The sequence below is a fragment of the Alexandromys fortis genome, unplaced genomic scaffold, assembly GCF_014885135.2.
Source record: "Alexandromys fortis isolate MF-2015 unplaced genomic scaffold, M_Fortis_MF-2015_v1.1 scaffold_76, whole genome shotgun sequence".
In the NCBI taxonomy this organism is placed as follows: domain Eukaryota; kingdom Metazoa; phylum Chordata; class Mammalia; order Rodentia; family Cricetidae; genus Alexandromys; species Alexandromys fortis.
Window position 1 is genome coordinate 440684 of NW_026067997.1, and position 15200 is coordinate 455883.

Genomic DNA, 15200 nt, shown 5'->3' on the forward strand with positions numbered 1-15200 from the left:
CAGTGTAAGCTATCAGCTCTGCTTCAGCAATTCCATTCACAGTGGCCAGCATTTTCCCTTGTGGCTCAGGGCCTCTGTCCAGCAGCTGGGTGGCAGGGTTTGTTTTATCTGGATTCAGAAATGTTAACAAATTAAATTCATATTCTCTCTCTCTCTCTCTCTCTCTCTCTCTCTCTCTCTCTCTCTCTCTCTCTCTCTCTCTCTCTCTCTCTCTCTCTCTCTCTCTCTCTTCTCTATCTCTCTGTGTGTGTGTCTGCCTCCCCCCCTCCATGCCTCCTATCTCTCCCCAGTGTCCTCAATTTAGGCTGAAGGAGCCTCTGTAGCAGCGTGTGTGTGTGTGTGTGTGTGTGTGTGTGTGTGTACGCGATGCGAACCGCGAATGTGCATGCTCTTGGAGCGCTATGTGCCTGCGTTTTTTTAATGCAGGAAACGCAGAAAAGACAGTTCAGATGGAGCCACTGCTTCTCCTCAGTTCCTTTCTCTCCCCACCCCCACTCCCCAGCACCGGCTTTTAATTTTCAAAAGCACTGCAATTGCTTGGTGTGGTTTCAAGAGCTGGGGTGCCATTCTCCCTGATGATGACTCTGCTGACGTCAATGGCATTCTTATCGTGCCTAGTGCGACATCAGAAACCAGCCCTCAGAGGCTCCTCTTATTCACAGCGCCTGGGCTCTCGGCAAAATGTGGACCGGATTTCAGCAAGGCAGGGCTCCTTAACGCGCCGCCAAGCCTGCTCTGGGCTTTGCAAGGCACCCTCCGTGGTCTGGTCTGCGGCTTGTCAGTTAGGATTCTGTCCTTTAGTGTCCCATCCTTCAAGGACCCTGAAGGGGAAGAGATTGCTGAGTGGAACACAGACCTCCCTCCTTGTGGGAGCTTGCAGACCTGCGGTCTGTGTCTGTCAACCCCCGATGGAAGCCAGCCAGCCCTGCTCCTGGTTGGTCTTTAGGGTTGGTTCACTAAAGCTTTTGATAGAAGATTATTCTCTTATACTGTGTTGCAGGCTCAGTCCTTGACTTGATCTTCTTTTTCCCTCCCAGAATCAGAATTATATTCACTTCATACTGCACTAAGCACCCTTTCCTCCCTTTAAATAAGTTTTAAAAAAAAATAAAATAAAATTGTGAGGATGAAGAAAATAACCATAGCTCAGTAGAAAGCAGTATCGGGAGCTCTGATCATTTTACTGTACCTCTGACTCCTGGAGAAGTCTAATGGAAGTGCTGGATTTACAAGAGACTCACTAGGTAGTAAGTCTATTATTCATTTCCTCCCCAGGAGTTGCAGACAGCTATTATGCCATTGGTGAAACACCCTCTGTTTGCAGTCAAGTTTATTAGGGCTCAACTCTACCCTCAGATTTCAACCATGGCCTCAACCCAAATGGAAAGGTTTTAAGAGACAAGGTCACTTAGCACGGCAGAATGGTACACATTGAAGTAGGCGTTGTCCTCCGGACTTCAATACAGACGAAGCAAATACAGTAACAATCAGTCTTTTAAGATTACCAAGCCGCCCATAAGAAGCTTGTTAGGGGTAAGTGTTCAGAAGAAACTCTGTTTAACACCCAAAGGTCCAGCCACCAGTTCTATCTAGGACTGTTTAGCACCCTTGTAGGAAGGGTGTCAGCCGGCACTTTATTCAGCCCTTCTACATTCACACGGGGAACCGAAACCTAAAGACGGTTGTATGGTTTATTCAAGACCACACACTTATAAAGCCACAGGGCTGACAAACTCATGCCGTCTCACTCTGAGTGGCGCGCTCTTCCAGGCGACATGGTGCAGATTATTTTTAAAAATAGCATAAAATAGCGTTATTTTTAAATTGCTTTTTCATTTTTTTTTGTGTGTGTGTGGTGATGTTGGGGTTTGGGGAGACAGTGGCTAAAGTGTTTACCTATAGGCTTGTGGATCTGAGTTGGAGCTGCATGGTGGCGTGTGTTTGTGTTTGTAGTCCCAGCTCAGGGGAGGCAAAGACAAGAAGGTACTTGGGGCTCCACTAGCCGGCCCAGCCAGACTAGCCTTATTGACGAACTCGGGACCAGTAAGAGACACTGCCTTGAAGGACTTGGATGGTATTTCTGAGAATGACACCTAAGGTTGTTTTCTGGTTTCCACAGGCACACACAAGTACACACACACACACACACACACACACATTCACACACACAGCTGGATGTGCTGGTGATGACAGCGCTCAGGAAGTTACGCAGGAGGATTACTGAGAATACAAACGGCAGTTTAAGCTAAAGAGTATGACTGTCTCAAAAAAAAAAAAAAAGTAATAATGGATTTGATGAGTTCTGGGAAGAAATGCTAAGTTTTTCCTGGGTTCTAAAATGTATGGGTGGCTCAGACCCAGCCTTGGTTCCTTTACAAACAGCCCGGACTGCTACTGGCTAAATAGCTTAATTGACTTGCTTCCTAATTGCTACCATTGCTTTACTGTTTGATGGCTTGTGTTTGTGCTTTCCTTTGCTCAGTACTGTTCCTCTTCTTTAGAGGACTGTGGCTACTTTTATGACTCTCCCCTTCTGATGCTTTGTTTTTGACACACATGTAACTTATTCTGATCCAGCACGGAGAGATGTGGTAGAGCAGGAAAATGCTGGCTCTAGAGCCAGGCAGACCTTGGATGGAAACTGACGTGAACTCACTTGCTACTGTGTCATTTAAGGAACCTTCTTAATTCTGCGAGCTACCGTTTTCTTATCTGTTAAGTAGGAAGGACGACTCCTACCTTGCTGGGTTATTTAGAGAGTTAGAGATTTAGTTAGATGTTTACTAAGTTTTGTCACAATGCCTGGCACATAGGAGAAATTCAGTGCAGGATAACAACTCTGCTATAGGCTTCGTTGCTGGTATTGTTTGTCCGAAAGAGGAGAGCCACAAATAATAGGTGATATTTTTTTTTTGTCCCTTATAGTAAGACTAAGATCTTTAGTGCCACTGAAATTTAAGGAACACTATTTTTTTACGGTATTTTTTTTCTCCCTAGAAACTCAATATTGAAAGCAAATACATGAGCATCAGCTTGCATTATGAATTTCATAAAGCATAGTAGAATGCATTTTGCATTGAGTGTCTGATTACTGTTAGATGTCAAATAGATATAAAATCTAATTGTGCTCTTAAAAATCTTTGAAGGATTATTTAGAAACTGCTCTGTGAGAGCTACTTCTGAGTTAAGAGATTACAGATAAACCTGCTTTAACGTTCTCCACTCTTTGAGAAAAATTGCCAATGTTTACCTGAGTTAGTAGTTTCATGTTCACTAAGAAGCCAGATCCATTCCTTCATCCTAAAGGTAGATAGAGATTAAGGAGACCAGGCTCTGGAAACCCTAACTGTCCACTTGGGAGATGTTGAGCCATCCCCAAAATACAGTTTCACTGTGTGTCAGGCAGTGAAAAAAATTGAGCTAAATTTCTTATTAATATCAAGATTTGCATCAGTACAAAAATGTTTCCCCTTACAGACCAATATTTTCATATAAAATTGCAAGAAGGCTTTAGTCAGAAACAAATGGTAGTCACCTCAGTTTAAGTTGGCTCACCCAAATTTCACAAGCAAAACCAAAATGGTCTGCGTAAGTTCAGATTGAACATGAATCAGGGAAACCCAGATGTTGAAAGAAGGAGGTGTGATTCACAGAAGGGTGTTCATCTTCGTAATTTAGCACTGAACCAATGAACTCTGCTGGGGCACCAAAGAAAAAGAACTAATTTTTAACAGATCACCAGCCCTTACCTACCTAACTCAGATTTGTACCTGTGTCTTAGCAAACTTTCAATCATGACTGTCTCTCCTCCTCCTTCTCTTCTTCTTCCTCCTCCTCCTCTTCCTCTTTCTTATTCACTTAAGCCAAAGGAAGGTGTGTAACAGCCACATCAAACAGCCCCTAACGACTAAGGGAGGTTTAGTACACACTTGTTCATGTGGTTCTCTTCATTGGGGATGCTCTGTCAACTCACTTTGCCCCCAGCATATGTCACTCCATTTGCCAATGCTTCCAGCCCAGCAGACATCCTGTCAGCTTCTGTTTCCCCAGAGCAAAGGTGTCTTAGACATACAGAAAGCCAGGGGGCAGTCCCATCAAATCTCAGTCTGAGACCTGTTTATGATTCACTTCCATAGCAACTGCACTGTGCCTTTGGGATCTTCCGGGCATTTGTCCCTCTACTTTGCTTAGGTCTTCCTGGCTCTTCTAGAGTGTAAGATAAGAATTGTCATCATATTATTTTACTTCTGCTTCCCCAACTCCTATTACAACACAAGTTCACAAAGTACTTGGTCAATAAAATATTGTAATATAGAGTTGTAGGTTATATCATATTCTGTGCCATGTTTGTCACTGGAAGTTGGTCTTGAGAGGCTAGGAAATAACTCTGCCCTGACAACTGGCATTTTCTTGGTCATTGCCAAGCACCCTGGGTATATGGTGTTCCAAAAATGATGCTTCACTGGTCTTAAGAAAAGTTTAAAATAATAGTGTGGTAGTTAGAATGAAAATGGCCCCCATAGGCTCCTAAGGAGTGGCAATCACTATTAGGAGGTGTGGCCATGTTGGAGTAGATATGGCCTTGTTGGAGTAAATGTGTCACTGGCTTTGAGGTTTCAGATGCTCAAGCCATGCCCAGTAACATTCTCTTTGTCTGCTGCCTGCCAATCCAGATGTAAAACTCTCAGCTCCTTCTCCAGCAGCATGCCCACCTGCATGCTACCATATTTTCTGCTGTGATGATAATGGACTAAACCTCTGAAACTGCAAGCCAGCCCAACTAAACATTTTCCTTTATATGAATTGCTGTGGTCATGGTCTCTTGTCACGTAATTTAAACCCGAAGAGTAGTAACTAGGCTAATGCACTTGTGTACATAGTCACACACACACACACACACACACACACACACACACACACACACACAGTGTCTAAGGACCCACCTGAAAGATGGTTGCTCTTTTGACCTTTTCTCAAGTGCATAGAGAAATATAACACATGGTCATTGTAATATGAAACCACGGTTCTAGTTTATGGCAGCCATACTGTTGGAAATAACTTTATTTGGTAAAACTATAAAGAGTTGATGATTCTCTGTTGGGTGCTATTGCTTTTTGTTTTGAAACTGCATAGTCTGGGAAGCATAAATTCAGCTGCAATTCCTTTCAGAACAGACTTGTGTGGTCTGTGAAGCCTTAGTTTCTTGTTGCATGTAGTTCTAATTTACAACCCTTCCTTCTTTTACTTCCTCACTCCGATTTTTGCCTTTTCTGGTAATATCCTACAACTGAGCTGTTTTCCAGTGTTAACATTTTTAATGTTCAGTTCTGTGGGGTGGCTTCCATTCTAGGGCCCATTTAACTGCCTTCCTTCCCGAACTAATCTTACAGTTCTAGAAGAAACATGCCTAAATTTTAACTCCTAAATTATAAACACAATGCTAATGAGCCCGTTATATCCACCTAATAAAACTCACTGCTGACATTTTAATCTTTACATGTACAAGTGTTGTTTGCATGGGTCAGAGTACCTCATGGAGCAGCAAGTAGTGGAGACACCCTGCTTGATTTCCCTCAGTCCTGGTAGCAAGTTGGAGATGCTATGTTTTGGATGCTGAATATACTTCAAAGTCCATACCTGACGCTCTTGTCAGGCACCATGGAAACTTTTATCAGAGGGACTAGAGAGAGGTCCTTTGTTAGTAGATACATTCCCTAACATTGGGTTATTGAGACCTGGTCTCTTTCTTTCTTCCCCCTTTGCCTGTGGGCTGCTGATATTAACACTCTGCCTCAGCACCGGTTTCCATCACTAACATTCAGCAGCCGCACCACAGTCCCAAATAACGGAGCTACTAGATCTCAGATCGGACTCTCCAAAATGTTCATTTAACCTTCTTATTTTATAAGTTATCTTAATATTATGTTATAATAATGGAAAGTTGACTACAGTACACATGTCCTTTCTGTTATAGTTTTGGCTAGAAACAGAACTCCATATGTGACATGACAGAATGCCCACAATAACCTTCGTACTATCACACACATGAAGGTCTTGAACTAAACTATCAAAATTCAAAACTACTCATTCAGAGGACCTTATTCATATGCCATGACGATATTTTAATACAAAGTGTTAAAAAGTACTTTAAGTAACAGAAGCATCCAAATCAAAGAACACATGAAAATAAGACGAGTTTTGTCTCCCCTAAGAAAAATCCCTGTTGCTATTCCAGCCACACACTTGTGTGGGAGTCAATGTCATTGGTGGTTTGCTGTTGGTATTCACAGCACTGCTGACTGCACTATGCTTCAGAGAATGATTGACCTGAGGCCAAGATCATGTACTACAAACACCCTTGTCTGTTAAACCCGCAAGTCCTAGAAAAGAGGCTTCTAATCTTGCCCAGTTCGATTTGATAATGGCACAAGTCAGGAGAGCTTGCACTGTGTCCGGGATTTGACATATTTTCAGCCGTGTACATTATAGTATATAGTGCAATCAAAAATACCACTCAACCAGCTCTGTCCCCAGTTTCTCATTAATTGGAAAAAACACCTAAGACATCCTCTCTCTCTCTCTCTCTCTCTCTCTCTCTCTCTCTCTCTCTCTCTCTGAACTTGTCACATGCATATAACACAATAAAGGAAAAGAGAGAGATTTTGCTATGTGAATCAAGAAGAAAATCCCCCTCCTGGTTGCCATGTGTAGCAACATGCATACTTCTCAAGAAGATATGGTAGGATGCTGAGTCAATGGTATAGATCAATGAGCCTAGACAGAGATCTACATACAAATTCTAGCTTTGCTACTTAGAATTTCAAGTATCAGGCAGCTTGTTGGTATCTTTTCACCTGTAAAATGGAGTCCATTGAATTATGAGCATTCAATATGAAAATTACAGTACCCAAAGAAAGCATAACTTAACGACTGAATTATTATAATTTTTATAATTCTTCAGATGATCTAGAGCTGAATACATTGATACACTGAGATGTTTGTATACTGTGTGAAGATGTATTGCTATGATTGGTATAAATAAAAAAAAATAGCCAATAGCTAGGAAGGAGAGAAAGGCAAGACTTCTGGGCAAAGAGAGATGACAGGGAAGAAGAAAGCCATTGCCAGCTAGACAAGGAGAAAGCAGAATGGGCAGTGCTGAGTAAAGGTATCTAAGCCACATACAATGTAGATTAAAATATGTGGGTTAATTTGTTATAAGAACTATTTAGGAATCAGCCTAAGCTAAGGTCAAGTTTTCATAACTTATAATAAGTCTCATATCATTATTTGTGGGATGACAGCCCAAAGAAAATTCCATCTATGAATGGCATCTAATGTGAGGACTCTTGTTTAAGGTATTGTACTTATGCAGCTCACTTAACAATGTAAATTTCTAGCCCCTGGAAATTATGATTATAAACTATTTAAAATAATTAGGAAATGAAGGTTAGTAGCCATCTGTAATAATCTAGCTTACAGTCATGTTAGGTATATTTTTAAGATTAAATAGAGATATATTAAATAGATAAATGGTCTTCAAATGCTTCAGAGACATACAGAATATGGTATTTAAGATGTCTTATGAACATAATGCTTTTCATGAGTGTGAGACTTACTTGTTTCTAGTAGTACCAATTTGCTTCAAAAAAGATTATTGGCATTGAAGAGCCTCCATATGGAGTTTGCTTTCATTGTGCAAAAGTGAGCTACTGGGCAAGAAACTGCCCTTGCCTTGACTGCTGATAGTATGCTGTCCAAATTAGATAAGCAAGACACAAAAGAAAATGAGGGCTAAACTTTGCTAAGGCAAGGTAGGACAGTCCTTCAAAAATTCCTGCTTCACAAAAAAATCTATCAAATATTCCAAGCCTACAGGCTGAAGACGGATGCTCCAATATTACAGAGAAAACTCGGGGTGACTGTCCAGGTACACAGATGTCTCTGTTGTTTCTATAGTTTTGGAAGCTGCCTGTTCTGCACTTCCTGTTTAATCAGGTAATATTATAGCCTTCTTGGGTCTCTGATGGGGCTAAATATGAGATACTTATAGTTTTCCATAGTTATGATAGTAAGTAAAAGAGGTACAAAATTTGGGCTCACCAAGATAGGATAGATAATAGAGTATTTTTTTCTGAATTTTTCAAATACTAATGGATTGGACATTGTGAATGTAATTTTTACTTGATAATTGCTCTTCTTGTATGTAATTTTACTGTGTTAGAGTTAAAAACCTTCCCTTTTCATTTAGCCAAAAAAAGAGAGAATGTTGTGAAATATGTGTACACTGTGAAGATGTATTTCTGTGATTGGTGTAATAAAAAGCAGAATGGGCAATTGCTAGGCAGGAGAGATAGGTGGGGCTTCCAGGCAGAGAAAGAGATGTCTGGGAAGAAGAGAGATCATTGCCAGCAAGTCAAGGAGGAGGCAGGATGGGCAGTAGAGAATAAAGGTAACTGAATCACATAAAAGAGTATAGATTAAAAGATGGGTTAATTTAAGTTATAAGAACTAGTTAGGAACCAACCTAAGCTAAGGCTGAGTTTTCATAATTAATAATAAGTCTCTGTGTCATTATTTGTGAGCTGGCACCCAAAGAAAAATTTGTCCACACACTGAGCCATGTATGTGTTCTCCCCAGATCATCTCTGCCCACCTTACCCTTTGAGTGCAATCTCCTTTCTGTTTCCTCGCTGAAGCAGCATCTGTGAAACTTTAGCCATCACTACAATTGTCACATCTGTGCCTTTGTTTTTCTAAAGGGAACCTCTGTGCAAATGCCTCTGACTGGACAGGATTTACCCAGTCACTTCTCATGTGCATATAAATTCTGTGTCCTGGGGGGGGGGGCAATTCTAGGATGTAAAGAGATCATGAGATCCTATGCACCAAACTTTAACTAGAGACAAAACGCAGAGACAGAAACATTGCTTCTTGTCTCCCTCTGTCCTGCGTAGAATGTTCTAAGACAATGGTGTTTATGCAGCCTCACAGATGGCAGTCTTTTGTAACTTAGCAACTAGCTGCGCTTCTTGTGAAGAGTTTTGCCTGCACTTTCTCATCTTCTCTGAGGTTATTCTTTCCACCTCATTCTGATGTTGCTTCCTTGGGTTCGTATGACCTCCTTGCCCATCAAGTGTTAGCACGTCTGACTATTCCTTTAGGAAAATCAGGCTAAGACTATGAGATTTAGGGGTGTGTGTTGGGGGTGGGTAGATGAGGCAACTATACACAAGAAAGAGGGGGAGAACAGGAGAGGGGAAAGCAAAAAAAAAAATCAAGAGTATGTGACATCAAGTTCTGGAGGTCACATGACCACTGTATTAGCAGGAGAAATTAGTAGAACAAAGGGCCTTTGAGGGAAAGTTATCATGCATTTCATTCCACAGGGTTTCATTCCAATTATTCAATTATAGCATAAGATAAAATGTTTAGAACCACTTAACACTATCTTATGAAAGAGAGAATTCTCCTCAAAATGCTGTGGCTTTGAACTAAAATAAGGTAGAACAGGGTAGTGAAATGTAGCATTTTCTCTGACAACAGGCCCACACTTTATAGAAAAAGCTACACATGGAGGTTCCATAAAAAACAAATCCAACATCCATTCTAAATCCTAGCATTTCTTTTAGTGCTTGTATATGATTGTCTATAACTATAGTTTTTTTTTTTTCCAATGAGGACCTACAGTACTTGCTCTGATTAATTTTACATTCTTTCCTACCCCTCATAGTGATGATGGTCTTTGGTGTCCCCAAGTTCTCTGCTGCTATCTTCCTTCAACTTACATGCTGCAGTCTTTTTCCCATGTCTGGTGTCATCAACATATATGATCTCCACATTATGACCTGGGATTCTTTCATCCTTATTTCCCCGATGTTCTTAATAATGGCTTTCTGTAGAGGCATGTTTGCTGAGTTGGTGGTTTGGTTTGTGACGTTATTTTAATGGCTATGAAACCATGGGCTAAGCTATTGGATTGCAACAAATTCCATAGAGGATGTGTGAGCCAGTGTCCCAACAAGAGGATTTTTTCTGAGACCTTGAAAGACTCAGAACATTGGCATGACAAAAGAGACCGACAGCGCCTCACTGCATGCTCCTGACAGGGATGGACTTGCCTGAAGGATAAGCCCTTGCTAGGAGGTCTATAGGTCTGTGGAGGGCAAATCTGATACTCATCCAATTACAATAGGGCACATTTATTTCTGTTGCTATTTGGTTCATTTTATTTTTGTTTGCTTTGCTTTCTGTTCTTGGCAATCAGGCCCTTTTATGAGCATTTTGGCAAGCAGTGGCAATAGTTGTTTTCTCTAGGAGATGTTTAACCTTTCAAGCCCAACAAGATGTTATAGACATTCTAAATTCAATTAAATGTGGTCCCCGACCTCAGATTGGTGGCTATAACTTTTTCTTTTTTTCCCTCACTGTCCATGTTTACCTTACTGGAAGTCAAGGAAATGGAAATGAGCCTTCGGTGACGCTGCATTGACATTCTGGGTTTCCAAACCACAACTCCCCGGTCCCGGCTCATTCGCAACCTACCATATCCAGAAAAGCCTGTCATTGCTCCTGCAGGACAAAGACTGAACAACCTGACCTCTCCTTGTTGCAATATTTCTGCACACCTCACTCATTTAACAGGTGCTGTTCCACATCCCAGCACCGGTGTCAAGTGACAGGTTCCTGGCCTTAGATGAAACGGCGCATAATTCTTCGGAGATGCATGTTTGGGGATTGGTTTTCCAGGTGATGTGTGTGCATGGTGAGGAGGAAGGAAAGTGAGCACGTGCCATCCTGTATTTGTGCGGTCTTTCCTCTGTAAAGCATTTATCGCAAATCTATTTTGTGATGGGTCTGCATCAGAAAAGCAAGGACAGAGATATCAGGGGTGTTCAGAGTCATCCTAAGCTCATTAATTTAATTGTAAAAAATATTTTACAAGCCCAAAGAGGTTTTTTTTTAAGTTTACCCCAAATAAAACTTAATTAGGATAAAACGAAGGAAAGTTTAACAAAAGAATAGGAGGTGTTTGTTAATTTGTAGATGAAAAACTAAAACAAAGCAAAACAAAAAAAAAAAACCCCAAAGATAATTAGCTGAATTCCCTTTTCACAAAGGAAATGAGAGAAGTGGTCAACAAATACATAGATAAATAGGTGACAGATGTTATTTGAAATTCAATTCCACTGGAGAAAGTTTCTGTTTGTAAATCTCAGGGTCAGGGAGTGTGAAAATAGAGCATTTGGCATGCCAGTAATGGGCTTATAGATTAATTTAATCTTTCACAAGACAACTTGGCAGCATTTTTGAAAGTATTTAATTCAGTTTCTCAGCTAACAACTTATTTGACAAATTTACTAAAATCTGGGCACAGAGACGCTCAGGGTCAAGGTGGCTCATGGTGTCACATATAGAAGTAAAAATGGAAATTATACACAGTCCTTTAGTTGAGCCAGATAGGCCATTGTACACAACAGCACCATGCACCAAATAATAAGAGAAACAATGTTATGTCTACAGGAACTAAAAGAATAAAGATATAATATTAGATTCAAAAGAAGTTTAGACAATTAAGATTTGCAATATTCTTTATCAGGATACACAAGCAACTGTTAACACTTCATTCCAGACAGCCATGACTAGGCCATCAGTCAGTCTAAAAGGCATCTACAGGCCTCTGCTAATCCTTCTCTGTTCTCCCAGACAGAAATGGGCTGGACCCAGGACCTTTGACTACTTGAATGCCTAGAATCATGAAGAATTGAAAACTGATGCATATTTTCAAAGACATGAGTATTCTAAAAGAGTTGTGGGTAGTGGTGAGGGAAAGTAGGGAGGTCAACTGGTCCCTGTGTGCCAGAAGCTTCCCTGTCTTAACAGAGAACACGCCACATCACAGAGACTCTCTCTGACCAGCAGCTCACTGGGGCCTGCTTGGGGCTACTGCAGAGGCTGAGGCCTGGAGATGATCATGTGTTCATTTTCCTGCCCTTCCTGGTTCCTCTGCCCAGATGCTGGAGGGTCCTGGCAACTTACAGAACCCAGTCCTGCTGTTTCTGCCTCTTCCGTTTCTGTCTCTGGCATAGGATATCTACACTTGCTATGCCACTGTGGCTTTTTTTGAATCAATATTTCTAAAATTGGGCATTTTCTGCAGTATGAACTTGTTTTGGAACATGTCTTTTTTTTAAATAGAAACTTGTGGAAGAACTGAGGGAGAGGAATATGGAAACTGTTTGCAGTGGTGTCAGGCGCAAGGATAATAAGTCCCAGAGGTTTTTAAATTGTGTGTGTGTGTGTGTGTGTGTGTGTGTGTGTGTGAGAGAGAGAGAGAGACAGAGAGAGAGACAGAGACAGAGACAGAGACAGAGAGACAGAGAGAACATTACATGCATACAGAACCTTCAGAAACCAAAAGTATTGGATCCCCTGACTCTGAATATACAGGTGGTTGTGAAACACTAGTGTGGGTGCTGGGGATTGAACCCTGGACCTGTAGAATCTTAGCCAGTGCCCATAAGCATTGAGCCATCTCTCCAGCCCCGTTCCTTTTTTGGGAGGGAATGTGTACCCGTGGATGTGGATGTGATAGCACCCAGTAAAGTGCTAGTGAAGGCCAGAGGAAGATAGGTTGATGCACCTGCTCTGCTCTATCACTCATTGTCCATCTTATGCCTTTCCAGTCAGGGTCTCTCTCTGAACCTGGACCTAGTCTGGCAGCCAGCAAACCACAGCAATGCTCCTGCCTCAGCTTTTCACATTAGAGTTACCAATGTGTACAAGGCCAAGACTGGCTTCTTTATGTGGTGCTGGGATCAAAACTCAGGTTCTTGTGGTCATGCAGCATTTTTTTTTCTGATTGAGCTCTCTTTTCCCCAAAGGTCCTTAAGTCAAAGAAAAGTATCACAGTATGGATGGACAGTGACAGGGTTGTATTTATTAGAAAAAAAAAAGTGGATCTCTGAAATTAAGCATGGTTTGAAATGGATGGTCATGGCGAAACAAGTCTCACCACCCTGAGGAGCTTCTGAGTTGCAAGTTGTAATCAACGATTTCTACTTCTGATGTGTTCCATATGAGCCGGATAGTCTAGGAGGAAGTGCCGGCTAGCAGATAAATTAAATGGCCCCCAGTTGTAAATGTGCTGATGTGTACCAGGTCCCTTATCAGCCAGTCGATCAAAACTAAAGAAGCCCCTCATCATTCTCCTCGTTTACAGCATCACAGAAAAAGGAAGCCACACCCTGAGGACACGGGACGCTTTCACCCTTGCCGTGAGGTATGGTGTAGCCTCCAGCAGGGCCTCAGAAACACGGCTGTGAGCACATGTGTTTTTGATGCTGCTGCTGGTATTTATTTCATATATATGTTCACAGTAACCATTTGCAGAAGGAAAAATCAAAATCATTCCAGCTTGCTTACATTTTCTAAGACTTCCTACAGAAAAGAAAGCCTAAACTTATCTTACAAGCCATCTGACGTCTTACCTCCAATGTTTTTGTCCATTTAGAGATTGGGGGGTGTTGCTACTTGCAGGGACAGATCACCCAGCTTTTCCCAAATTTCATTTTCTCACAGCCCTCTGTATCACTTATTTATATGATTGGTATTCTCAAGGGTTTCACAGATGAATAAAATAAAGTGCATTCAGCAATCAGGTTAGGTTAGAGAAGACAGGCTAAAAACTACCCCAACTTATATGATAGTCTAAGAGAACAATGGTGGGTGAAGGATTTATGAACATGACGAGGAAAGACTTAAACTCATAAGGAATTCAGGACTTGCTATTTCAAGAGACAAAGAGATGACCAACGGTTTCATAAAAGATTGGAATGGAGACATCCAGACTGAAGGAATGCCGTGTGTGAAACTATGGGGGAGCTCGTAACCATCAAACTCTAGGTTGAATGAGAGAGCCCTAAAAGGAATTACATGCACTTGGAGGAGGGACCTAACATGCGAAAGGACCCAGACCATAGAGAGTGAAGGGGAGATGACCAGAAAGGAACTTTGATGGTACTTGTTCTCTGCCAAGTTTTCTATAGAAGGCTCTCGCGGGAGTACTCTAATGTGGTGATTGTGTCTGCCACTTCATTGCAGAAGAGGAAAGAGAGGCAATGAGGCCTGCCTGGGCTCACCCACTATTTAAAGCCAGGTGTACAGAACACCAAAGTCCCCGGTCACCTTACCTCATCACTCTGTTTCTAAGTAAAGGGTAAAGATATTTAATCCTCACCCCAAAGGCCCTCTAAGGTGACATCAGAAGAAGTTTTTAGAGAGATCCTCTCTGGTAGTCATATCCAATACTGAGAACCAGGGGTTTCCCCACAATAACTATGTGTGTGTATGTGCTGCTGTGTGCAGAGACATCTAGGTTTTTTAATTCTTGGTACTGCCACATTTCCACTTATGACCAAGCACACGTGTGTGCATACACACACACACATACAGAAAGAGAGGAAACACAGTTACACAGACACAAATACACACAGAGAGAGACACAGAGACAAACAGACACACACACATAGACAGACAGACAGACACACCTCTCTAAAAGGGAACCGAACAAAGAGATAGATCCCAGAAACCCATCCAAATTCAAGGGGAGTAGGCTAGGGAGGGGCACAAGAGTAAAATAGAGAGAAACATGATGAGGATGGGTGCAGATGCTGCCCCGCTGTGTGGTCAGGCTAGCTAGGGGGCTGCAGTTCTTCGCAAGGGCAAGAACTAGGGACGGCAGGGCCTAGGAAGCAGTTTCGACTTGCACCGGTCTAATTACTACAGAGGGCTACACCTCTGTCAGAGGAGCCACTTGCTTTAAAAGGCTGAGCTGATGCCTGAGCGAAGAGCTGTCCTGAGTGGCACACTGCCATGCGGCCATAAATTTCAGTCAAGTCGTGTCCTGCAAATTGGATCTAATTAAGGAAGTCCGGAAAGGGGGAGGGTAGGTTTATATATGCATTTAGATGGAGGAGTAAAACTGCATTTGCTTCTCGGACTGAAAGTATGTTGGTCACTGTAATCTTGTCTTGAGCTTGGAAACACACTGGTAGTCACGTTCACCTGGCATAAAGGAATGTGGTACTCTAAGTGGGGCTTTAAAACAGGGGCTACCTTGTTGCAAACTCTAGTTAAAAAAAAAGATAGCGAATGTTTTGAATAAGAAAACTAGCAGGGATGGGGATTGGTGTTCAAAG

General features: G+C 41.8%; 1 protein-coding gene across 6 annotated transcripts in view; it reads right to left on the reverse strand.

Annotated features, from left to right (window-relative positions):
* Window positions 1–15200, reverse strand: part of Pde4d (phosphodiesterase 4D) — a 1097876-nt gene that overhangs the window by 126401 nt on the left and 956275 nt on the right. The window lies entirely within an intron of this gene.